Source organism: Natrix helvetica, assembly GCF_964273705.1.
Source record: "Natrix helvetica genome assembly, chromosome: 2".
Classification (NCBI taxonomy): Eukaryota; Metazoa; Chordata; class Lepidosauria; order Squamata; family Natricidae; genus Natrix; species Natrix helvetica.
The window spans coordinates 254,500,180-254,525,627 of NC_138552.1; the positions used below are offsets into that span (position 1 = coordinate 254,500,180).

At 40.9% G+C, this 25,448-nt stretch overlaps 1 protein-coding gene across 1 annotated transcript in view; it reads left to right on the forward strand.

The window, feature by feature from the left end:
• Nucleotides 1-25,448, forward strand: part of SLC8A1 (solute carrier family 8 member A1) — a 310,282-nt gene that overhangs the window by 10,835 nt on the left and 273,999 nt on the right. The window lies entirely within an intron of this gene.

Below are 25,448 nucleotides of genomic sequence, written 5' to 3' on the forward strand. Positions count from 1 at the left end.
TTCAATCTAAAGAAAGAAGCTTGTATATGTGTCTGCTTAACTGTACCTAAATATGCAATCTGGAAGATCAAGATTCAAACTTGGGGTCTCACAGACTCCTTTTCTTGAGAAACACTGTTACGCCCCTGAAACTTCCTCAGTCTTTAAAGGGAGAAAATGAGTCACATCCTCAACAGTGAAGGAAATTCAGCCCCAAACAAAGCAAGACTAAAGTGGAGAGTGCAACAGCCAATATTGCTATTTCTGTTTTGTTCACAGTGAAAGAGGCCAAGCGGGAGAAAGAAAGTCGATATAAATTGTTACTAAAGTATAGCTAAGGCTTCACTAGAGGAACTTTGATTAGTCTTCCTATAGAATGGCAGAGAAATCTCACGCCCTGTTTTTCCTTCAACTACAGAGTATAAGACACATGTCCTTCTTGTGAAGAAAAAAGATCGGGATAAAGTTTTTCTCTTGATCTTCCATAACCTGGCACTTTGAAGCAGCCCTGCTACACCTATCTCTATGTGGTATTTCTGTGGGAAAAAATATTCTGGAATTTTCTGGAACAGGTTTTTCTGGTGGGATGACTTTGCTAAACCTGTAATTGTCCTGCACAGTCCACATGTATGATTAAATACCCACACACATTCATCTGCAAACCTTATTTAATCTTAGGATGAGTACTGAACTCCATGGTTATTTCACACATATTAGGCTTTACAAGCATGCCTAAAATGTTTAAATCTCAGCTGTTGACAACTTCTGACAGACTTTTTTGGAAAGAAAGACTTGGAAGTTAAGCAAGGAGACATTTGGAACGGAAATGAGCACAGAGTAGTACAGCTATAAACTATCAATGTTTTTCAACCTTAGCAACTTTAAGATGTGTGGACTTCAATTCTGGGAGTTGAAGACCACATATCTTAAAGTTGCCAAGATTGTGAAACACTGTAATAACTAAGAAAGCCAGCTTGGTTTAGTGGTTACAGCATCAGGCTAGAAACATGGAGACTCTGAATTCTAATCTAATTAGGCCCTAGGCCACCTGGATAAATTTAACTCTCTCTCAGCCCTAGGAAGTAGGCAATGGGAAACTACTTCTAAATTTGCCAAGAAAACTGCAGGGATTAGTCCAGACAATCGCTAGGACTCAATACTCACTCAAAAGTATACACAACAATAAGCTAGTCTGGAAAATCCAAATATATTCTCAAAAAAGCAATGGCAAGCCGCTTTTGTATAGCTTTTAAGAAAAAACTACGACTGGGTGGTTTTATCTTTAACCCCTGCCTCCTCAAAAAAGAGTATATAGCTAAATGCAGAAAATATAGCTATGAGAATACCAAGAGAAAGAAAACCTACGTTTCTCTGACTTCATGTGAGCAAAATCCCCCCAGCTCTGTGTCTTTTGTTCTTACTGTGCTTGAGGTTCTTGAATTCACACCACTGGTGCACTATCTTCCTTTACTTTAAACACATAAGAGTCTTTAGTTTAACATTTTGTCTATGGAATGTCATGAATAAATAGAATGCATTTCAGGTCCCACAACTACCCTAGAACTTTTTAAAAGTTTTGCTCAAATTAAATGCATGTTTAATTTGATTTTAAAATGGTTCTCCTTGATTTTGTAGTTGACATTAACAAGATATCCCCATGGCTCAAAAAACAAAGAAAGAAACTCAGAATTGCTTTTTAATGTGAAAATGCCTTTTACTGTAAATAAACCCTGAACTGCTTTCGGCTCATTCAATAGCTAAAGCACATCACATTACATGCATTTCTCACTAAGGCAAACAGTACGTAGCTAAGAGAATAACAAGCATCAGTTGGAGCCTGATGAAACTAACATCACAGAGCAGTTATCACAAATCATTTTCTCTTATCACAGCAAGCAATTACCCAACACTGAGTGGGTGGCTGGTAAGGCAAGAAGCCTTATAAACGTTATTTAAACTGTTCTGAAAAATCTATGTTTAATTCCTTCCCAACTCAATACACATCCTCCCTGTTTTTATAAATTGTAAGATAATAGCTGTTGCAAAGATAAGGGTTTGGGGGTTCAGCACCGTGGAAAATGGTCTGATGAGCACATGTATGCATAGGTTGTAACATGCTCCCCACATTCTTGAGTGGTGAGATCGGCTAAGGACAATGTTACCAATATTTTTGCTTCCTTTGAAAGACAGTGCATGGGAGATTTGTGACACTTCTATAATATTTGGCTTAGTTACACATATTGAAAGAACATAAATGGGATACAAGCAGCATAGAGGCAACATTTAGCAGAGGTTCTAGCAAGGCTGGCCCTGAGTATTATAGGAGTTTATCGCCACATTCTCAATTTCCAACTACTGTTTTTCCTTATAAATCTGTATTGATCTGCTTTTCTATTCTTGTTTATGGTGCCAGAAATGTATTTTACATAAAAATGTATATAACCACTTATCTTATGTACCATAAGCCTTGGTAGCTCACAGAACAACAATAAAACCATAAAAATCAAAAGGGAAACTTGTGGCACCTCAAGGCAATACTTCTCAATATATGCACATTCGATTGTACTGGGCTCCAGGCTCATTTTACCTCAGTGCTAGGGGGCTGGGAGCTTGTTAAATCTCAGGAGGAAGGGTGTTCCCCAGGGCAGAAGCTGTCACAGGGAAGGCGAACTTCCTAAATCCCCTAAGATGCAGCACTGAAAGAAAGGAATCTGGAGATTGCTCACCCTAACAGACCTGATCAAATGAGCAGATATTTTCAGGGAGAGATGGTCCCAGCAATAATCTGGTCTCATGTCATTTATGGCTTTAAAAGTGACACTTGAATTGCACCAGGAAAGAAACTGAAAGCTAGTGTGACTCACACAGCAGCCTTATAATTCAGGTGAACTATCAACACCCAGAACTGCACAAACTGCTGCAATCTGAACCAGAGCCTGACAGTCATCCAGTGTGTTTATTCAATTTGAATTAAAGACATTACATGATCTCCAAAATCACTTCCACTTATAGCATGAGCAGTATAGCAATCTCTAGTAATCAAGACACCATACTCATAGCATGGTCATAGATCTCCTAATTAAATGGATATTTCATTTACACCCAGTTCATAACTTGCATTCATTAAGATTCCTTCCATGTGATGTTACTTTGCCTTATTGAGAGCAATGTCTTAGATAGTTAATCAACAATGGCATCACTTTATATCATTCTTGCCCTTCTAGGAAATTAATGTTTAAATGTGCGTATTGATTTTCCCCCACATAATGCACACCAAACTCTGATTTGGATGAAGTCCTAAAGCCATTACTTTGTTGTTCTATTCATAATAATTCTATTAATCCCTTTTAATTTTTCTATCTTAACCTTCTCCTCAGATACAATATAATACAATACAATCACAGAGTTGGAAGGGACCTTGGAGGTCTTCTAGTCCAACCCCCTGCCTAGGCAGGAAACCCTATACCGTTTCAGACAAATGGCTATCCAACATCTTCTTAAAGACTTCCAGTGTTGGGGCATTCACAACTTCTGGAGGCAAGCTGTTCCAGTGATTAATTGTTCTAACTGTCAGGAAATTTCTCCTCAGTTCTAAGTTGCTTCTCTCCTTGACTAGCTTCCACCCATTGCTTCTTGTCCTACCCTCAGGTGCCTTGGATAATAGTTCGACTCCCTCTTCTTTGTGGCAACCCCTGAGATATTGGAACACTGCTATCATGTCTCCCCTAGTCCTTCTTTCTATTAAACTAGACATACCCAGTTCCTCCAACCGTTCTTCATATGTTTTAGTCTCCAGTCCCCTAATCATCTTCGTTGCTCTTCTCTGCACTCTTTCTAGGGTCTCCACATCTTTTCTACATCGTGGCGACCAAAACTGAATGCAGTATTCCAAGTGTGGCCTTACCAAGGTATTATAAAGTGGTATTAACAATTCATGTGATCTTGATTCTATCCCTCTGTTGATGCTGCCTAGAACTGTGTTGGTTTTTTTGGCAGCTGCTGCACACTGCTGGCTCATATTTAAATGGTTGTCCACTAGGACTCCAAGATCCCTTTCACAGTTACTACTGTTGAGCAAGGTACCACTTATACTGTACCTGTGCATTCCGTTTTTGTTGCCTAAATGTAGAACCTTACTCTTTTCACCATTGAATTTCATTTTGTTAGATAGTGCCCAATGTTCAAGTTTGTCAAGATCCTTCTGTATCTTAAGCCTATCTTCTGGAGTGTTGGCTATTCCTGCCAGCTTGGTGTCATCTGCAAATTTGATGAGTTCCCCATTTATTCCCTCATTGAAATCCATTGATGAAGATGTTGAAGAGTACTGGGCCTAAAACAGAGCCTTGGGGTACTCCAATGCATACTTCCCTCCATGAAGATGCAGCTCCATTGAGAACTACACATTGAGTGCAGTTGGTCAGCCAGTTATGAATCCATCTGGTGGTGATGCTGTCAAACCCACATTCTTCTATTTTATCTAGTACTGGATTATGGTCTACCTTATCAAAAGCCTTACTGAAGTCCAAGTAAACTATATCAACGGCATTCCTCTGGTCCACTAATTTTGTCACATTATCAAAGAATGCAATAAGATTAGTCTGGCATGATCTGTTTTTGACAAACCCATGTTGGCTTTTAGCTATTACTTTGTTTGCTTCTAGGTGTTCGCTAATTCGTTGCTTGATTATCTTTTCCAGAATATTTCCTGGTATTGAGGTCAGGCTGATAGGTCTGTAGTTTCCTGGATCTGTTTTTTTTTTCCTTTTTTGAAGATGGGAACCACATCATCTCTTTTCCAGTCCTCTGGTAGTTCCCCGGTGCTCCAGGATCTCTGAAAGATATAGTTCAGTGGTTCTGAGATCTCGTCTGCCAGTTCCTTCAGAACCCTGGGACGTAATCCATCCGGTCCTGGTGATTTGAACTCATCTAGGGTAAACAGGTACTCACTTACCGTTTTCTTCCCTATTTCAACTTGTGTTCCTAATCTGATTTTTGTGGTGCTGTTTTTGATAGGTTGGTCTGTTTTATCCCTTTGTGTAAAGACAGATGCAAAACATGAGTTAAATAGTTCTGCTTTCTCCCTGTTGCTTGTCACCTTCTTGCCACTTTCTCCCAGCAATGGTCCAATTGTTTCCTTAACCTTTTTCTTGCTTTTAACATGTTGGAAGAAGCCTTTTTTGTTATTTTTTACTTTTGTGGCAAGCCTTTCTTCATTGTGAGCCTTAGCTTTCCTCACTTCATCTTTACATGCTCGGGATATTTGTTGATATTCTGCCTTATGTCCCCATCTTTCCACTTTTTATACTTATATTTTTTGTCTTTCAATTTGTCAGAGAGTTCTTTATGCAGCCATGCTGATTTCTTTTGGGAGCTGTTATTTTTCTTCTTCATTGGTATTGTGCTAGACTTGGCTTTTGTAATCTCATTTTTCAAAATTTCCCAAGCTTCTTGAGTTGTTTTCCCCTTGAGGATTCTCATCCATGGAATTTTTTTCCAAACTCTCTCTAAGTTTATTGAAATTAGCTCTCTTAAACTCCAAGACTCTAGTTTAACTTTGTTCTACTACTTGTGTTTGCATAATGTTGAATTCCAATATTGCATGGTCACTTGCTCCCAGGATTCCTGTGGCTTCAACACCTTCTATCATTTCCTCTCTGTTAGTGAGAATTAAGTCCAATATGGCTGATCCCTTTGTTCCCTTCTCTACCTTTTGGGAAACAAAGTTGTCTGCTAGGTTTGTTAGGAACCTGTTGGATCTTCCACTTGGTGCAGAGTTTGTTTCCCAGTTGATGTTAGGGTAAAATCCCCCACTACTATTGTGGTGTGCTTCCTACATACCTTAGTTAGCTGACTAGCAAAAAGTTCATCTACTTCCTCTGCTTGGTTGGGTGGCCTGTAGTATAGACCTATGGCAATGTCATTTCCCCCACAACCTTTAATATTGACCCAAATGCATTCAAGGTAATTCTCATCATTGTTGTGCTCTATTTCTGTAGAGATGTAGTTTTTTCTATATATAGTGCAACTCCACCTCCTCGTTTATTTGGTCTATTTCTTTTAAATAATTTAAATCCTTCTAGCTGTATGTTCCATTTGTCGGTTTCATCCCACCAAGTTTCTGTAATGGCAACAATATCATATCTGCCCGCTTTTACTTGAATTTCTAATTCGCCTTGTTTATTCCTCATACTCTGTGTATTGGTGTATAGACATTTGAGTCCATTTTGATTGACCCTGTGTTTACTGTTTACATGACCTGTGTTATGCCTGACTGCCCCTATTTTCTTGCCACTTGTATGATTCATGCACATGGTAGGGCGCTCACTATTAAATGCTTGGTTTTGCTTGACAGCGGGAGTGATAATCTTACCCGCACAAACATCTGTGTTACATGCACTGATAATCCTATGAATTTAGATTGCCGGGGACAGAAATGTTCTGTATCAATTAATTCTCTGTCCCCGCTGTTCAGTTTAAATGTTTATCCAGAAAATCTGTGAATTTAATGCCAAGTAACTCAGTCCCTTTCTTGGATGGGTGCAAACCATCTCTTTTGTACAGTTTTTCATTGGACCAACTATAGGCATCATGGCTAATAAAACCAAAGCCTTCCCTTTTATACCACTCCTTTAGCCACACATTAAACTCAGCTACATGCTGGCCCTTCCCTTTTTGTTCCTTATTTCCTTATTCCTTATTTCAAGCGCACTAATCCAGAACGTATTATTGCTATTTTGGTTTGTGGATATATGATTATCCTAATGGTGCATGGGCCACTATCTACTCCTCTTTGTCTCTCTGATTCCCCTCTTCCAGCCAGCAGCTCCAATCACCAGCCACAGGAAAGTCAAATGAAATGGAGTTAAAGGGCCACTACCTACTCCTCTTTGTCTCTCTGATTCCCCTCTTCCAGCCAGCAGCTCCAATCACCAGCCATAGGAAGTTCAAATGAAATGGAGTTAAAGGGCCACTACCTACTCCTCTTTGTCTTTCTGATTCCCCTCTTCCAGCCAGCAGCTCCAATCACCAGCCACAGGAAAGTTCAAATGAAATGGAGATGCTCTCACTAAATTATTTTCAAGGAGGAGGGACTTGTCTGCATAGCTCCTTTTTCTTATACTAGATCCACATCTTCAGGCCTTAATATTCAAGTGGTCAGGTAAAACAAATATAGTTGAATTTAGCTAAAAACCCATTATCATATTAAAAATGTGATAACCATCTGCCTGCCTTTTAATTGAATAATGGATATTAATTTACAATAAACATTCTCCATCGTCCCCATTCCAAAGATTTTAGAGAACATTACATAAAACATGGAAACTTAAAGCAAAGTTGCTTTCTAAACAAAAAATCATTGGTAAAAGATAAGGAGTTTAATGTTTCTTTTGTACTCTGTGTTACAGTGGTATGCTAAAAACAAAACAATTCCAATAAATAATTTAATTGACTATAGAATTAAATGGGTTTGTTTATTACCTGGATAGAAGACCACTTGGAAATGTTAAGTATTATATTTTGAGATCCTTCATGGAAAAATCTGAGTTATATCTTTTCCAACTATCAGGCTCATTAATTTATAATTTAATCCCTCAATAATCAATCAAAGTTTTGTTTAATTGAAGTCAAAATTGAATATAATTCTGAAATTCAAGATGGCTCCTATGCTACATACCCAACATTTCTCCTTGAACATGTTTACAAACAAGATAATACTACATTTCAAGGACAGAAATAGAAAACTACAGCCAGTCTTATGCCAAGATACGCAATGAGATTTCCTTTTCTTTGATTTCTAGAACAATCCCATTTGTTACTTCTGCCAATACCATCTCTAATCATTTTCAAATGAAACCCACATGCTGTCCTTTGCAAAGTAAAATCTGCTTCCTATAAGTCAAGTAAACTTAGATTTTATTTCTAAAATGTACCTTCCCAATGCACATTTTTCCCATACCAATGTAAAGTCGGAGAACTCCGTATCAAAATCTAAAATGTATCTTTGAACATACAGTGCATTTGGAGACTAAAGTATAGGTCTGCCAGCTAGTATATTCATTTATCAAACGATCCAAATAATACAGTGTGCCAAAGAATGGGATGCAAGGGGCACATAGGTCCATTGACCTATGTCTAGATCCAGAACCGACAGGAATTTAGTGGCAGAGAAAATGCTCTGTATACCAAAATTCCCCTAGAAGCAATTCTGAGCAATTCAAGTTGAGACTGCAAATTGGCATCATGTCTGAAAACATGGAGAATTGCTGCTCAGCCATGTATAGAGTACTAAATTAGATTGAACAGTCATAGTTTTCTATGTTCTAAAGAGTATGAAGGAGAAATATTAGGGCTGTTTCAGAATAAAGATATGAAGATAAGTAGAAATGCTTCTATTAGACTGCACAGAGAAATGTTGAGATTTAAGAATTTTTTTTAAAAAAAACTAGAACATTTCCTAAACATTTTTAACACATTACACCTACGTACCCGTTTTATCTTCATTTATATATTTTTCTGAAAAGTTGACATAATCGTTCGGTTGTATAGTTTTCACATAAATATTTTTTTTAAATATAAACTCTTTTTACAAAAGTTTTACTGTCACTAGCTCTCAGTAGCATAGCTCTGTTTTAGGGAAAGGTTCTCTCATAGCTTGACTTTGATGATAGTAATTGGAAGTTTCACTGGAACCAGCATGTAGCTAAATTGTTTTATATATTTATTTCATTAAGTTAGATGCAGAAAGGGAATTCTATCCGTTTTATAATACACTGGTTTTTCGATTTTTCTGTATTCCTGTTTTGGGTTTCATGTACTAAAGAACGAGGATTACAAATTGCTCTCGGCTGGGCTCAATAGGAAGGATGCCATTCCAATTTTTTTCTTATTTGGTGCACACATGTCGCAATGCACCAAGCCGTGAATGAAGCAAAGACGTTCTACAACTTTGATAACCTCATCATATCCACTGTATGTTGACAATGGAGAAAGAACAGCATTGTCTTGACCTAGAAAAGGAAGAATATTAATTGAGATCTACAAGTCACCTGCTTGTGTTTTTTGGGGGGAGGGGAAGGCATGACAGTGAAGAGCTAGGGAGAAAAACAGAGATGCCACTTTAGTTACTGACACTCTGATGATGCTACTACCGGTATAGAGCAAAGGTTTTTCAGACAAGACTGGGTTTGACTTGTCTACTTTGCTGCAAAGGGTAGGATGTCAGTAGCTGTAGCTGCAACTTTTTAATCTTTGGATTGATTTATGGTATGCCAGTGAAGGTTACTGACTCTGGATATCAGAATGCTAACAAGTATAATTAAATGTTTTATAACAGAGTGTGTCTACCATGACTGGCCTTATGCTAATTGCCTATCTCTAGACTCGGTGTGCTTCATTTGTCAAATATTAATATTACTGTGGTGCCTTTGATAAGTTTCTGTCTACTGTGAGATGGTTTTGGAAAGAGTGATCAACTTCACTGTGCTGACCATTAATTTGCACCAGCTCTTATTAGTGGACCTCAGGGTTCAAAACAGGAGTCCAAAGCTCATCTATTCCTACATTTATTTCAATAGTGTTGGTACTACAATCTGTTCAAGTGTTCCTATTGTTAGGTATACCGTATTCTCTCCCTTATTGAAAATAAAATATTTCAATTCTAAGTAGATTATCTGAATTTGCTGAAAAGCCTCTGACAAAGAACTGAAGAGATTGAGCAATATTTTTTAAAATATAAAAAGACCTAAATCCTGCAAAGTGGATCTAATAAGTACATGAGTGCAGGGTAGTTTGCACATGTTTCCCTCCCCACTAATACAGTCCTATATCCCCCTTCAATACCCAAAATAAGTTCCTGCAATTCAAGATGCCCTCTTGGAACACTATATGAGTTTCTCTGAACTCCTGTGGGAGGAATAATCATCCCAAATTGGACAAAAGCATCTTGAGTCATTATAAAAGATATTTGGCATGATTCGAGGTTGCCAGGATTTCATGTGGTGAAGTTCAGATTACTCAGGTATGGTATGCTGTGTCATGATGCTTGGCGTTGTGGGTCAGGGGCATGAGGTATTAAGGACCACAGGAAGAAAAAACTGAAGGAAATGAAAAGAAAAATTAGTTGTATAAAGTGATCTTCCATCACCAAATATTTTGGGTTCCATCATAGATAGACTAGCTCTTCCTAGAAAGAGTCCCTCGTAAAGAGATGGAACAGCTATTTTATAGATATTTTTTGTGTTTTCTGCACCTCCCTACATTTCTGAAAATCAGGTCTAGAATCTTATAAGATATTTTGAAATATGGGTGATACCCAGTGACGTGCGGTGAGGTTTATGGCTGATGAGGCTGGTGACGTCATCAGCGCGAGCCGCAGTCCCCTTCATGTTGACTCAGGAAGGCAGGGAATGGGACCACATGTGCAGGAGGCTTAAGCTGCCTCAGCCTCCTGCACACGTGGTCCCATTCCCCTCCTTCCTGACTCCTGAGTCAACATGAAGGGGACCACGGAGCGCGCTCCACAGGACCATGGCTCACGCTCCGCGGTCCCCTTCATGTTGACTCAGGAAGGTGGGGAATGGGACCACATGTGCAGGAGGGAGGCTGAGGCTAGAGGAGCCTCCTGCACACATTCCCGGACCACGTGTGCAGAAGGCTCTTCAGCGCCTTTTCCCTTTTCCCTTTTTTTTTATTTTCATGATGAGAGCGGTGAGGCTCTGCCTCCCCTGCCTCCCCTGACCGCACGTCCCTGGTGATACCAAGAAGAGAAGTAATCTGTAAAAATGTCCTTTTCCCTAATATTTTTTTTATTCAGGCACTTCACTCATTCTGTTTAAAAGGCTTTTCAGTTACTCCAGCTGAAAGTGACTGTGACTTACATTTCTAATTCTCTGTACCTAATTTAGAGGAAATACAAAGTGTGAAGGTAGAAATTCTGAAGATAAAAGTCTCATACTTTCTTAACCGGTGTCTTGCGTTTTTCCTTAGGAAAGAGATAATGGGATATGAGTCATTATAAGCTGGTACAAACCAATTTTACTAATGCTCCTGAAGAGGTTCAGAAAGGCTTGAGTGATTGACCTGCAATCCATTTTTTGGTCTCAAAAGAAAAGAAAGGGGATGATATTTTTAATAGATATTTATTAAAAATGGCAGTTAAAAAGATAGAAACTAATACAAATTTAAAAAGAATAAAAAGGAAAAAGTGCCAGAACAGAAAAAATACAAAGAAAAATAGAAAAAGTAAAAATAAGAATATAGTAAAAAAAAACGTATAAAGTTTATAAATATATAAACTTTCCCCTTCATTACAAATACAAACATAACACCTTGTCCAGTGGTGGGATTCAAATTTTTTTACTACCGGTTCTGTGGGTGTGGCTTAGTGGGAGTAAACTGTAAAATCTCCATTCCCTCCCCACTCCAGGGGAAGGTTACTGCAAAATCCGCATTTCCTCCCAATCAGCTGGGACTCGGGAGGCAGAGAATAGATGGGGATGGGGCCAGTCTCAGGTGGCATTTACCAGTTCTCTGAACTACTCAACATTTCCACTACTGGTTCTCCAGAACTGGTGAAAACCTGCTGAATACTACCTCTGACCTTGTCTTGAAATACAACAAATGATCTCTTCTTCCCATATTTATAAACAAATCCTTAAAGCCTCACCATTCAGTCCTGATCAGCAAAAGTCCAATAAGGGTTATCAGAAATATCAACCTATCTATTTTAAGATTGAGCAGGTAAACCAACTTTATATTCCTTCCCTGTATTTTTAACAATCTTAATTTTTAGTCCCTTCAAATGATACCCTAAAACTTGATTTTCCAACTTTGTTATTCTGTATTCTGTATATTTTCATTTTTTTTCTTTGTCCCTTCTCATAAATTTTAATGATAATTTGAGGTTCTCATTCTCTGGGCCTGGGGCTTAGAATGTGTTAAGCGCCCCATTATTTGGCTTTAATATAAGTTGATTAATCATCATGGTTGCTATCATTTTAATGTTTTTAAAAGTTTTAATTGTTTTAGAATTTTAGAATTATAAGCTGCTCACTTGGTTGAGTTAGGGGCTATAGAAATTAGAACGAACGAACAAACAAACATATAAACCAAATCCCAAAATTTTGGGATCCAAAATTATTTACTACTGGCTCTTTGGGCATGGCTTGGCTTGATGGGCAGGGCTTGATGGATATGGCAGGGAAAGGATACTGTAAAATCTCCATTCCCACCCCACCCCATGGGAAAGTTACTGCAAAATCCCCATTCCCTGCCGATAAGCTGGGACTCGGGAAGCAGAAAATAGATGGGGGTGGGGCCAGTCAGATGTGGTATTTACCGATTCTACAAGCTACTCAAAATTTCCACTACCAGTTCTCCAGAACTGGTCAGTTTCTGCGTATCTACAGGGTCTTCTGCACCAATTACTGTTGGTTCAACTTCTCAGAACATCCAGGGAGAAACTACTGTACTTATAGTCCCACATTTTTAGAGGTTTAGCACTGTGAAGCTAAACTTTTAATCTTTTGAGCAAACTCCTGGCAGATATCAGGCTGGCCACCTTCATCCCTTTGCTGACTTTTCAGAAAATGTTAAAAACTGAATTATGACAGAAGGCATTCTCTTAAGTTTGTACTTAATGCCATTCTAGTTGTTTGTGGGGATTTTTTGCCTTTATTTTTATATTGTGCTTTTTAATGTTTTTTATGTTGTAGCTTTTTTGTTGTACTGCTGTAGATTTTCTGTTGTAATCAATTATAAGTGAGGTTACCGTCTTCACCTCAGGACCTATCTTATAGTGGAAAATTCTTCATGAAATGATGAGTTGGTCAATACAAAGCAAGTACCCCACTGATTTCTACCTAGTAACTTATACTACTGCAGAGTATTCAGAGAAAGCTACTCGTTGTTAGTAACATTTGGGCATCTTGCCAAAACTGTAGCATTCGGCCAGCCTAATAATTTACACAAATTACTCAAATCACTCATCATCAAGTTGGGTGGTCATATAGGAAGATGCAGGTCCACAAAATGTCCAGCAGTGTTGTAAATTAAAGAGAGAAGAAACAGCAATCAGAATTCTAACTGCATTAGCAAATAATACAACTAATACAATCCCTCTGCCCCTCACCTTCCTAGAAGGTGAAATACAAGCCTGGCTTTGATCATATTACCATTCATCCTACCATGAACCTATTGATTGCCAAGACCACTCCTAGCAGGATCTGTCACAGAATTCTTTTAACCCCTATTCCTAAGTGAACATATAAAACCATCATTCAGTAAGCCCATTATTCATCTAATAGTGCATCAATTTTGATAAGTCTTATTTCCAATACATAAAAAAATCTGCTCTCCAATACATGTATATATAAGGGCTCTTTTAATGGAGGGAAAAAGGTCCAGAAGTGTATTTCTTTGTACACATGTAAATACGCTGTCTCCACTGGAAGAAATAGTGCTATCAGTCAATAGCTTGGTGGATATGTTTGAGTATAGGTAGTCTTCTTGTACAGACAGACCACTTGTTTATGACTGGGCTACAAAAGGACATTTATGATCAGTCCACAAAGTTGTAACTGTCGTAGTGTTCCCACAGTCACAAGATTGGGATTTGGGAGCTTGGCAACTAGCATACTTTTATAATAGTTGCAGCATCCCATGATTGCCACAGCCAGCGCCAACAAGCAAAGTCAACGGGGAAGCTGGCAGGAAGTCGCAAGTTGCAGTCATGGACACTGCTTTTTATGACTGCAGGTGATTCACTTAACAATTGCAGCCCAAACTGATGCCATAAATCAGTGTGGTCATGTGATGTTTCACTTCATGACCATATCACTTAGTGGCTGAGTTGCTAGTCTCAATTTTGGTTGCTAAGGGAGGAATACCTGTATATTATTTTTTAAATCAATTACATTCTAGAATGGAGGGAAGGAGAACGTTGTCTTGATTTCTAACTTTAGAGCAGGGGTGTCAAACTCAATTTAATTGAGGGCTGCATCAGGGTTGTGTTTGACCTTGGGGGGGGGCGGGGTGTGTGTGGCCAGGATGGTCAACTCAATGTCACTCCTGTCAGCACCTGTGGTGGCCTGAGCGCTCTGCCAGCTAAAACAGGCTCCTCCCAAGTCCTGTTTTCACTGATAGGATGTTGCAGGAGGCCGTCGCAGCCAAAAATGGAGCTCAGGAACCCATTTTTGTTGGTAGAGGAACCAAGGGCTGGCCTTGTGGGCCAGATCTAAGCACCCCATGGGCTACATCCAGCCCACAGGCCTTGAGTTTGACACCCCTGATTTACAACAATGGGTAGTAATGTGATTGACCAGTTTGTGGCTTAGTGTGCCTAGTAAAGCCAAGCAGTTTATTTAGTACTGTAAACCATGGCTCACAACCAGATATTGATGATATACATACACAAACAATATAAATATATAAAACATTCTAAAAATGCTATTTCTGGCTTAGTCTTTGATCCTGAACAACTGCCTTTGATTACTTGCAAATTTAATCCATTTTGTTTTGGACCATCCATCTTCCCTGAATCCCAGGCCAGATCCTTGTAAGTTAATTATTTCACCTGGTAGCATTTTTAGTAATGAGGGATGAAAACCCAAATCCCCCCCCCCATATCTCTCACCCCATTCTATGAGAGTCCACTCCACTTCCAAAAAATCACACACGCACACACTATCCAGTAGCCAGGTGTGTCAAACTTGATTTCATTGAGGGCTGCATCAGGGTTGTGTTTGTTTGACCTTGGAGGGCTGGGGTGGGTGGGCGTGTCCAGCTTGACATCACTCGTGTGAGGGGTGCCTGTGGCAGCCCGAGTTCTCTGCCAGGGAAAACGGAGCTCAGGAAGGCAGAGGCACCACTGGTCAGATCCAGGGTGGCCCCACGGGCCAGATCTAAGGAACTTGCAGGCCGGATCTGGTCCCCGGGCCATGAGTTTGACACCCCTGCTTTACAGTAAAAAAAAGTACCTGAAATTTCAGTATCATGGGACACACATAAGGCTAAAAAATCTAATAGAGTACTGTTATTATTGTTGCTTTGGTGTTACAGATAATTTTGACTATATCTAGTCCTTTTAAATATCAGATCTTTCCCAAGGGTCTAGACCAGTGGTAGGATTCAAAAAGTTTACGACCGGCTTGGTGGGCATGGCATGGCATGGTGGGTGTGACTTGGTGGGTGTGGCAGTGGAAGGTTACTACAAAATCCCCATTTCTTCCAGATCAGCTGGGACTCGGGAGGCAGAGAATAGATGGAGTGGTATTTACTGATACTCTGAATTACTCAAAATTTTCACTATCAGTTCTCCAGAACTGGTCAGAACCTGCTGAATACCACTCTGGTCTAGACCAATTAAATATATCCTTGTAATATACAGTGTTGTACCAAGTAATGCAAAGTTTTGGTAATTGACAAATTGATATGTTGTCCATTCCTGTTGTCTGAGTACTTTACTACATTTTTGGTATGGCACCAAGTGCATCAAGCATTATTGGCACCATATTAACTCCCCCCCCCCCATTTGCTTAATTTCTATTTGAAGCTTCCATTTTTTTCCTAGATTTTGCCTTTGACCTCTCTACCTCCATCATTTAGCAACATAGCTCATGCCTTATATCAAGTACTAACCCGACCTTCCTCTATGATATTTATTTTTTCCTCTTCCCATAACATCCCCCCCCCAGCACATGATGCCCATGGATATGGTCAACACTCTTCACTGAAATATTTTGAGATATTCTTCCACTTTTAAAATAATGACTTTTTGGGGTTTTACAAACTCTGCAATTTGTTCTCAGACTTCACTGCCTTTCATGTTTTAATGGTAATATTTTGACTTCTGAAAAATTCATACTATTTCTTGCATTTGGATATTCAGTATTCTGGCTGTCAACATAAAAATCCCAAATATTCATAATAATAGCATGCTTTACTTTAAGATACTTATAAATTACTTTCATTCTCTATCTCTTTTCCTCTATGTGTATGTTTGTGAGTGTGCATGTGTACACATATACACAGACACACTGTATATTTGTGCGTATTCAAATTATGCTAAAGTCAAAAGATTTCAGTAGTTGTTAGGTTTGTGTTTGACTTTCTTTATTTTCCTTTTCAAATTCTTTGATTGCCAAAATCATAGCTTTTGCAATGCATAATATATGAATATCCTTTTCAAAATTGAAGGTATCTACTCAGTTCTGGGTAACCAATTTTATGTCCACTGCTGAAGACATAACATTTGTAATTAAGTTCCATGAGTAGGTGATGAACCAGAAAAAGGAAAGCAGGATGTATCCAAAATGGCTGGCTTTGGGGAAGAAAAGTTTCCCAGTGAGCTGATAAAACTAAAAGAAAGAATCAATCAATCAAGGATCAATCTATTTGAGTTCATGTCAGTTTCATCCTTACGATGTTGTTTTTTAATTATGTTCCACATGATTTCTTCATTAATATCCAATTTTTTAAAATGGCAATTAAAATATATATGTTATATTTGAAAATTACATAAGTACACATTTGTACACACATTCTCATAAATACACATCACATATTTTCCCAATGTATAGTTTTCTAATATATTTTATATTAATGCTACTGTGATTTCAGTCTTAGCTAAAGTACATTACAACTTGAGAGTGCCCCTGGAAGAATCTTTTTAACTTCACCATCTTTTTAACAAGTTGGTTAATACAGTTCTAGTACAGGATCAATACATCTTCAGTTCTTTCCCTCTGCTATTCATTATCTATACCCCCAGCTTCTTGGGTAATATCCAGAGAAGGGAAACACAATGAGATCAGTGTTCCTCACCTGAATCAGAAGTTGTACAGGTGTCTACCAATCAGTGGTGGGTTTCAAAAATTTTTAGAACCTCTTCTGTAGGTGTGGCCTGCTTTGTGGGAGTGGCTTGCCAGCCATGTGACTGGGTTGGAGTGGCTTGCCGGCCATGTGACCGAGTGGGAGTAGCTTGGCAGTCATGTGACTGGGTGGGCGTGGCCAACTTGTAAAATGTGGTGAAACTCACTTAACAACGCTCTTGCTTAGCAACCAAAATGTTGGCTCAGAAACTCATTTGAAGCACGCAAGTCTTAAAGCTGTCAAGTTACAATAATAATAATAATAATAATAATAATAATAATAATAATAATAATAATAATAATAATAATAATAATAATAATAATAAAATTTATTTCTTAGCCGCACCCTCTCCCGAAGGACTCGGGGCGGCGCACAAGAAAACACATAAAATATAAAATAGACAACACATACACAATAAACAAATACATGTACATGGACATGGAGAAGGGAGGCAGATAAATAGAGACAATTAAAACACAGTAAAATCTAAAAACCCCAGAATTAAAATTAAAAAACCCGTCAGGAGCAGAGTGAGCGAACTATGGTTGAGCCAGGCCAGCTATTTGGAATAGGTGGGTCTTGAGCTTTATCCGAAAGGCGCGGAGGTCAGAGGTAGTCCTAATATCCGGGGGAAGGTCATTCCACAGGGCTGGGCCCGCTACAGAGAAGGCTCTACTCCTAGACACCACCCCCCGACATTGTCTGGCGGACGGCACCTGGAGGAGTCCCTCTCTGTGCGAGCGGATTGGTCGCAGGGATGTATGGGGCAGGATACGATCCCGCAGGTATCTAGGTCCTGAGCCATGGATCGCTTTAAAGATTGTTATCAAGACCTTGAAACGCACCCGGTAGACCACAGGTAGCCAGTGCAGCTCGCGCAGGAAAGGTGTCACATGGGAGTACCTTGTACTCCCCATTATTACCCGCGCGGCCGCGTTCTGGACCAACTGTAGTCTCCGAGTGCATTTCAAGGGAAGCCCCATGTAGAGAGCGTTGCAGTAGTCCAGGCGAGACGTCACCAGCGCATGAGTGACTGTGCGCAAGGCATCCCGGTCCAATAGGGGGCGCAATTGGCGCACCAGGCGAACCTGGTGGAACGCCCCCCTTGCCACGGCCGTCACATGGTCATCCATGGACAGCCGGGCATCCAGGAGGACGCCCAAATTGCGCGCCCGTTCCACCGGGGCAAGTTGTACGCCCCCGATGGCCAGAGATGGAATTAACTGGTTGAACCGGGGGGCCGGCAGCCACAGCCACTCTGTCTTGGAGGGGTTGAGCCTGAGTCGGTTGTCATCCATCCAGACCCGCACGGCTTCCAGACAACGGGACATCACTTCAACGGCCTCGTTGGGGTGGTTCGGGGTGGAAATGTACAGCTGAGTATCATCAGCGTACAGATGATATCCCACCCCAAAACCACGGATGATCTCACCCAGCGGCTTCATATATGTGTTGAACAGGAGCGGCGAGAGGACCGACCCCTGCGGCACCCCACAGATAAGGGGGCTTAGAGTCGACCTCTGCTCCCCTGTCAACACACGTTGCGTCCGGCCGGAGAGGTAGGAGCCGAACCACCGTAGAACGGTGCCCCCGACCCCCAACCCCTCCAGTCGGTGCAACAGGATACCATGGTCGATGGTATCAAAAGCCGCCGAGAGATCTAATAGGACCAGGATAGAGGAACAACCCCTATCTCTGGCCCTCCAGAGATCATCCACCAACGTGACCAAGGCCGTCTCCGTGCTGTGTCCGGGGTGAAAGCCGGACTGGCGCGGGTCTAGATAATCATTTTCCTCCAGATGTCGTGGAAACTGATAAGCCACCACACTCTCTACAACCTTCGCCAAAAAGGGAAGGTTGGAGACAGGACGATAATTGGCCAGCTTCATAGGGTCCAGGGAAGGCTTCTTGAGCAAGGGTCTCACCACCGCCTCTTTCAAGGCGGCTGGAAGAGACCCCTCGCCCAGCGAAGCATTCACTAGGCCCTGGAGCCAGTCGCGTGTAACCTCCCAGGATGCCAGTACAAGCCAGGAGGGACACGGGTCCAGCAAACATGTGGTAGGTCGCAGTCGTCCACGCACTCTGTCCAAATCCTCGATGGCAACCAAATCAAACTCTTCCCAGGTTGGTTTCTCAAGACTCGCCACGGACGTCTCCACTGGGCCACTGAAAGGGACCCAGTCCTTCCGGATTTGAGCGATTTTATACTGCAGGTATTTCCCAAATTCCTCTGCCCTACCCTGTAAAGGGGCCTCCCGCGGCCTCTGAAACAGAAGGGAGCGGGACACCCGAAACAGGGCGGCAGGGCGGTTCTCCGCGGATGCAATGAGAGCGGCACAATATTGACGTTTGGCCGCTCTCAATGCCACAAGGTACGTCCTTAAATGGGCTCGTACCTGTGTTCGGTCAAATTTGGAACGGGAGGATCTCCAACGACTCTCTAGGCATCTCTTGCGGCGCTTCATCACCCTTAGCTCCTCGGTAAACCAAGGGGCCAGGGTGGATCGTTGCCGCCGGAGAGGCCGCAAAGGCGCCACCCGGTTCAAGGCCCCGGTAGTCGCGTTGTTCCACGCGACCACCAGGTCCTCTACCCGAGGGCGGGTCAGGGCTACAGGAGGTGGCCCAAGCTCCATCTGGAACCTATCTGGTTCCATCAGGCGCCTGGGGCGGAACCATCTAGTATTTTCCGGTTCCGCCTCCCCGCAGCGGGGGGTAGCTCCAGGGAAGTCAAGTTGGAGGAGTGAGTGGTCTGACCATGACAGCGGAGTGATGGTTAAGTCTCCTCCTCCCAGATCATTCAACCACTGGCCAGAGACAAAAACGAGGTCCAGGGTGTGACCTCCCTCGTGTGTCGGGCTCTGAATCAGTTGAGTCAGGTCCATGGCTGTCATGGAGGCCATAAACTCCCGAACCCCCTCAGATGCTCCTCCCACCGATGGCAGGTTAAAGTCCCCCATCACTAAAAGTTTGGGGGTCTCAACCGCCACCGATGCGACCAGCTCGAGGAGTTCGGGCAGGGCCGCTGATGTATAGCGAGGAGCCAGGTATACTATCAGCAGGCCCAACTGTCTCCCAGGGCCCCATTTCACAACAAGGGATTCACATCCGGACGTCTGTGGCACAGTGGACTCCCTCGGCTCTAAGTCCTCCCGAATAATCACTGCTACCCCACCGCCCCTTCCCTGGGCCCGGGGATGGTGAAATGCACGATAACCTGGCGGGCACATTTCCACGAGGGGTAAACCTCCCTCGTGGCCCAGCCAAGTCTCCGTTATTCCCGCGAGGTCCGGCTCCCCCTCCAGAATTAGATCGTGAATGAGGGGGGCCTTATTAACGACGGACCTCGCATTGCATAACAACAGCCTCAGGCCCTGGGCCTGGAGCTCCTGACCACCTAGAACGCGGGGGTTGGTACAAACGACCGGGTGTAACCAGCACCCACGGTCTCCCAATCGACTGCGAGTTTTTGATCTGTCCTCGTATCTGCCCCTCCCTACGACCGTTGGAATCAAGAAGCCCTGCACCGGCCAAGACCCTTGCACCCCTAACCCTTTAGAAAAAAAACTCAGGGGTGTTCAAACATGACAGCTTTAAGACTTGTAGACTTCAACTCCCAGAATTCCTCCTCTCGCTCTTCATCTTGATGATGTGCGGACGGGTGGGGGGAGGGAGCTGGAACCGGTTCTAAATGGCACTGTAGATTTGTGGAACCTCTTCTATAGAAGAGGTTAGAACTGGCAGGAACCCACCTATCTGTTTAACTAGGCAAGCCTTTGTGTGGGAAAACCAGAGCTGGTTTTGTTTCTTCAGAACCAATATGGTGTATTTAATCAAGTTTTACTTTTGGGAATTCAAATCTCCTGAGAGGGTTTCCTTATTTTAGGTTCACTAGTCAGACAGTCGACAGGTATATTCTTGAAAACAAACTGGTAGATGCAGCTAGTACCAAACTCAGGAAAGGATCCTAAGTAGGATTATATTATACAAATACGATTATATTATACTATAAAGGACTACCTATGAGCTATCAGACCTATCCAGATTGTTAATATTAACCTATATAATCAAGATATGTTTATTTTTTGATAGAAACCCTTCCCCATTACTAAAAAATTCATGTGCTAAGATCAATTGCGGGAGGGGTGCTGCTTGGGTCCCTTCAGTGACTTCAGTTTTCACTTTAGATGTTTGTAGGACTGGGCATATTCATAAATATAAAAAGAAATAGTTATGATAAATAAATAAGTATGGAATAGTTTCCAAGAAAAGTATTGTTGGCTCCAATCCTGTCTTGTTTTATTTTACAGGAGTTTCTTTTATTGTTTATAGGAGAACCATTTGTTTATTTATTATGTATTATTACTATTTCAGTCATCATGAGTCTATTGTTGAAGGCTTTTATTAAATTATTTTGGATGGTGGTTTATTTTCTATATTACTCTGGATTTCTTTTGGATGAATGTAGTAAATAAATAAATACTATGCTTATTTTAGTCTTTTTTATTTTTGGAGCCAAGAACTGCATTTTAAAATTCATTATGAAATCTAAAGGATAAATGTAACCTGATCCCCAATCTGATTAGAACAATTTCTTCTACACTGAAAATCAATGTACTCTGCAAACATGAGTAATGAACATATTTTATTCCACATAAAATAGATGAATGGAAGATGTAATAGAGTAATATATATTAGTATGAGCAAAACCTATCATTCTTCAGCAGAATATTCCAGACAACATAATGGAACGTTTCTCTTTTGGGCTATGCTGATCTGGATCTAAAGTGATCCACTTGTTCTCCGGGACTTAATCCTCTGAGGTAAAGATGATTTGGTGGTATTCCAGACAGGATCCATTCCCAATCTGTCCAGAACATGATGAAGTACTTCCAATTCTGAGGATTAACTTCTAGAAAACTGCATTCCTAAAACAGCCAGATTGGTGTGATGAGAACAAATTGAATATTCTGAAGTTCTCTGGATGTTCTGTTCAGTGGTGGGATTCAATTTTTTTTACTACAGGTTCTGTGAGTGTGGCTTGGTGGGTGTGGCATGGCATGGCATGGCATGGCTTGGTGGGCATGGCTTGGTGGGTATGGCAAGGGAAGGATACTGTAAAATCTCCATTCCTTCCCCACTCCAGGAGAAGGTTACTGCAAAATCCCGATCAGGTGGGACTCGGGAGGCAGAGAATAGATGGGGGCGGGGCCAGTCAGAAGTGCTATTTACCGGTTCTCCGAACTACTCAAAATTTCTGCTACCAGTTCTCCAGAACTGGTCAGAACCTGCTGAATACCACCTCTGGTTCTGCTCCTGAAATTGAAGGTTTTGCGTACTCATAAGTAATGGATATCGGGAGACTCCTGAACTAAATAAAAAAACATTTAGGAATGTTTATAAATTCATTAAAATAACTGCAAAAATTTCATAGTACAAAAACTTTCATGGGCCAAATATAGTATAATTTTAATAAAATACACTGAATGTTAATATATTTCTTTTAAAATGTTCACAAATCTCCCTAATATGGAGCTTTGGTGTGCCACTTTTCCTAATGAATATAGTTGTTAATACCAACTCCCCAGGAAACTTCCTTTTAATGCAAATTTCCCTTATGTAATTCTTTGTTGTGTAAATCTTCCTAATGCAATCTTCTAATGAGTTTTCAAAATGTGTTTTTTAATGTAACTATTCTTGCTTGTATGCCTCTGAAAAACATAACTTATATTTCAGACTCACTAATGTTATCTAACCTGGGGAAGGGAGGTTTAATAAAGAAAGACCTTTATGGAGTTATTTTTAGTAATATACAAATCCTCAAAACTACTAACTTTTAGTGACTAGGAGTATTGAGGACAGGGCATCTACAGGAAGATCAAAAATTCAAGATGGTGGACACAATCACATTATTATGATTCGTCACACAATCAGCTAGATATTCAGTCTGAATTTGGCATTTTTATCTACTTATCGAGTTCTTCCTAAGGACCCAGGATAGGCAGATGGAGATGTCTGATCGTGTTAGAGGTATCATTAATTTGTTTGTGTTTAAATGGTGGCCCAATTGTTTTGGAATTGCACCTAAGGGGCCTATTACTATTGGTACTATCTTTGCCTTCTTTTGCCAAGTTGTTTTATTTCTATTTGCAGGTCTTTGTATTTTGTTATTTTCTCCAGATCTGCCTCTTCTATTCTGCTGTCTCTAGAATACTATTCTAATATTTGAACCGTTCTCCTGAAGACACTTGGACTGACTGCATAGTACCTGCAAGAATCAGGATGGTAAAATTATATTGGAGAAGGATGGAAATGGTCAGGGGCCTGGAATAATCAGTGGTTGAGCATTCTCATGTAATAGTACCTTAACAGGGCTAGCTGCTTAGAGCAATTTGTGAATCCAGTCAATGTGAACAAAGAACTTTTGAAATTAGGTTGCCTGGCCCAGCTGATTACAAGTCACCTTTCCTCTTGGAGAAAGCAAGAGGAAGATCCAGCTTTTCAGGCTGGGCTGAATAGAGCATAAGTATAGTTTAAAAGCAACAATATCATGTGAGTAGTAATTAAATACAATAATAAAAGCAAAGCATTGCTATTGGTTATTGTAGCTCATCCTTCCTTTTTATTACAACTCATCAAGTTAGAGTGAGGAAAAATAGAAAAACAACCAAGGATGTGTTAGGATGAGAAAATACAAAGAATACCATTTATAAACTAATGAATACTCTATGATTAATCAGAGGTACGACAGCCTGACTCAGAGGAAAGTAATGGATTAATAGAAGAGGGTTTTTTGCAGATCTTGGGTGGGGGGCAGGGAGGCTGGAAAAATCACTTGGCTGAAAATACAGTATTGCAACTTCCCTTACATAATCTTTTAAATTTATGCAAAGAAGTATCTAATTTTCAGACATCTTTATTTTCTAATTAAGCTCAACTTTGACAATCAGTTCTACCTCTGGGCTACAGTCTCAATACTGCTGAATTCAGTGGATACTTTACAAAATGTATTTGTGGAGTTTGTAGATCTTGCAATCTGATAATTTAATAAAATGTTATGTATGCATTTTGCCATTATCAGATCACAATTTCATTCCATAAGGATCCATAGCACTGGCCCTGCTTGTTATAGCACGTAATTGGACCAGTGACTGCTTTGGGCATCAACACTCAAACCTATGCTAGCGGTCCTGATACTAGAATGCCTCAAGTAGATGCAGTGATTAGATATATCCTTTGTCTGGGTAGGTTCTATGAGCTTAATTAAAATAACAGGTCAAATATTTAAGAAAAATCAAATTTCTTTAATTGGAACCATAAAAATACAAAACAATGCAAACACAGTTATATGGAAGAGTTTGATCAAGGGGTAGCAGCAGGGGTGGGCTGCTATGCGTTCACTATATGGTTTCGGAGAACCTCCAAATCATAATTTCAAAGGGCTGATATCATCCATCCATCAGCAAGGCAATCTGAAGCTTTTCCTCAACACAATGATTGGATAAATATGGAAAACTTTCTGAGTATTTCAGTGGTGGGTTTCAAAATCTTTTAGAACCTCTTCTGTAGGTGTGGCCTGCCTTGTGGGAGTGGCTTGCCGGCCATGTGACCGGGTGGGAATGGCTTGCCAGCCATGTGACCGGGTGGGAGTGGCTTGCAAGTCATGTGACTGGGTGGCGTAGCCAACATGTAAAATGTGGTGAAACTCACTTAACAACGCTCTTGCTTAGCAACCAAAATGTTGGCTCAGAAACTCTGGCATTTGAAGCATGCAAGTCTTAAAGCTGTCAAGTTACAAGACCTTTGCACTCCTAACCCTTTAGAAAAAAAACCCCAGGAGTGTTCAAACTTCACAGCTTTAAGATTTGTGGACTTCAACTCCCAGAATTCCTCCTCCAGTCATGTTGGCCAGGAACTCTGGCATTGAAGTGTGCAAGTCTTAAAGCTGTCAAGTTACAAGACCCTTGTACTCCTAACCCTTTAGAAAAAAAACCCAGGGATGTTCAAACTTGACAGCTTTAAGACTTTAAGGTTTAGATAGGACTCTTAGAGGCGGGCGGGGCGATTGGTGAGCCAGTCAATCAGTGAGTGGCAGGCGGGGCAAGCGTGGTGCAGACGGGCAGGGAGAGGGAGTTGGAACCGGTTTTAAACAGCACAGTAGATTTGTGGAACCTCTTCTATAGAAGAGGTTAGAACTGGCAGGAACCCACCCCTGGAGTATTTTGAGAAATAATGACCTCTTGCAGCTGGAAGAGGGTACAGTGTACTTCTCATTTTATGCTCCAAATAAATGAATAAAATGGGCAGAATGTTACTGACCGATCATTTCACAAGTGACAAAGGTACTTGAACCTGAGTCTCCCCAGACTAAATGGTTTAACAATTACAACAGTGATCACCACGCAGAATAATGTACAATTACAAACCTTCAGCTTTTTCACTCTAGCTGCCAAACCTTTAGCCAGCAAATTATGCAGTGAGGAAACAGGAGATCCATGCAAAGTAGCAAATGAGTTATGAAGCTCATTGAGAACTGAGCAGGAGAGGCACTTGCAGTCATAGGTTGGGGTGAGGTAAGGGAATAAAGGGGAGGCATGTGCTTG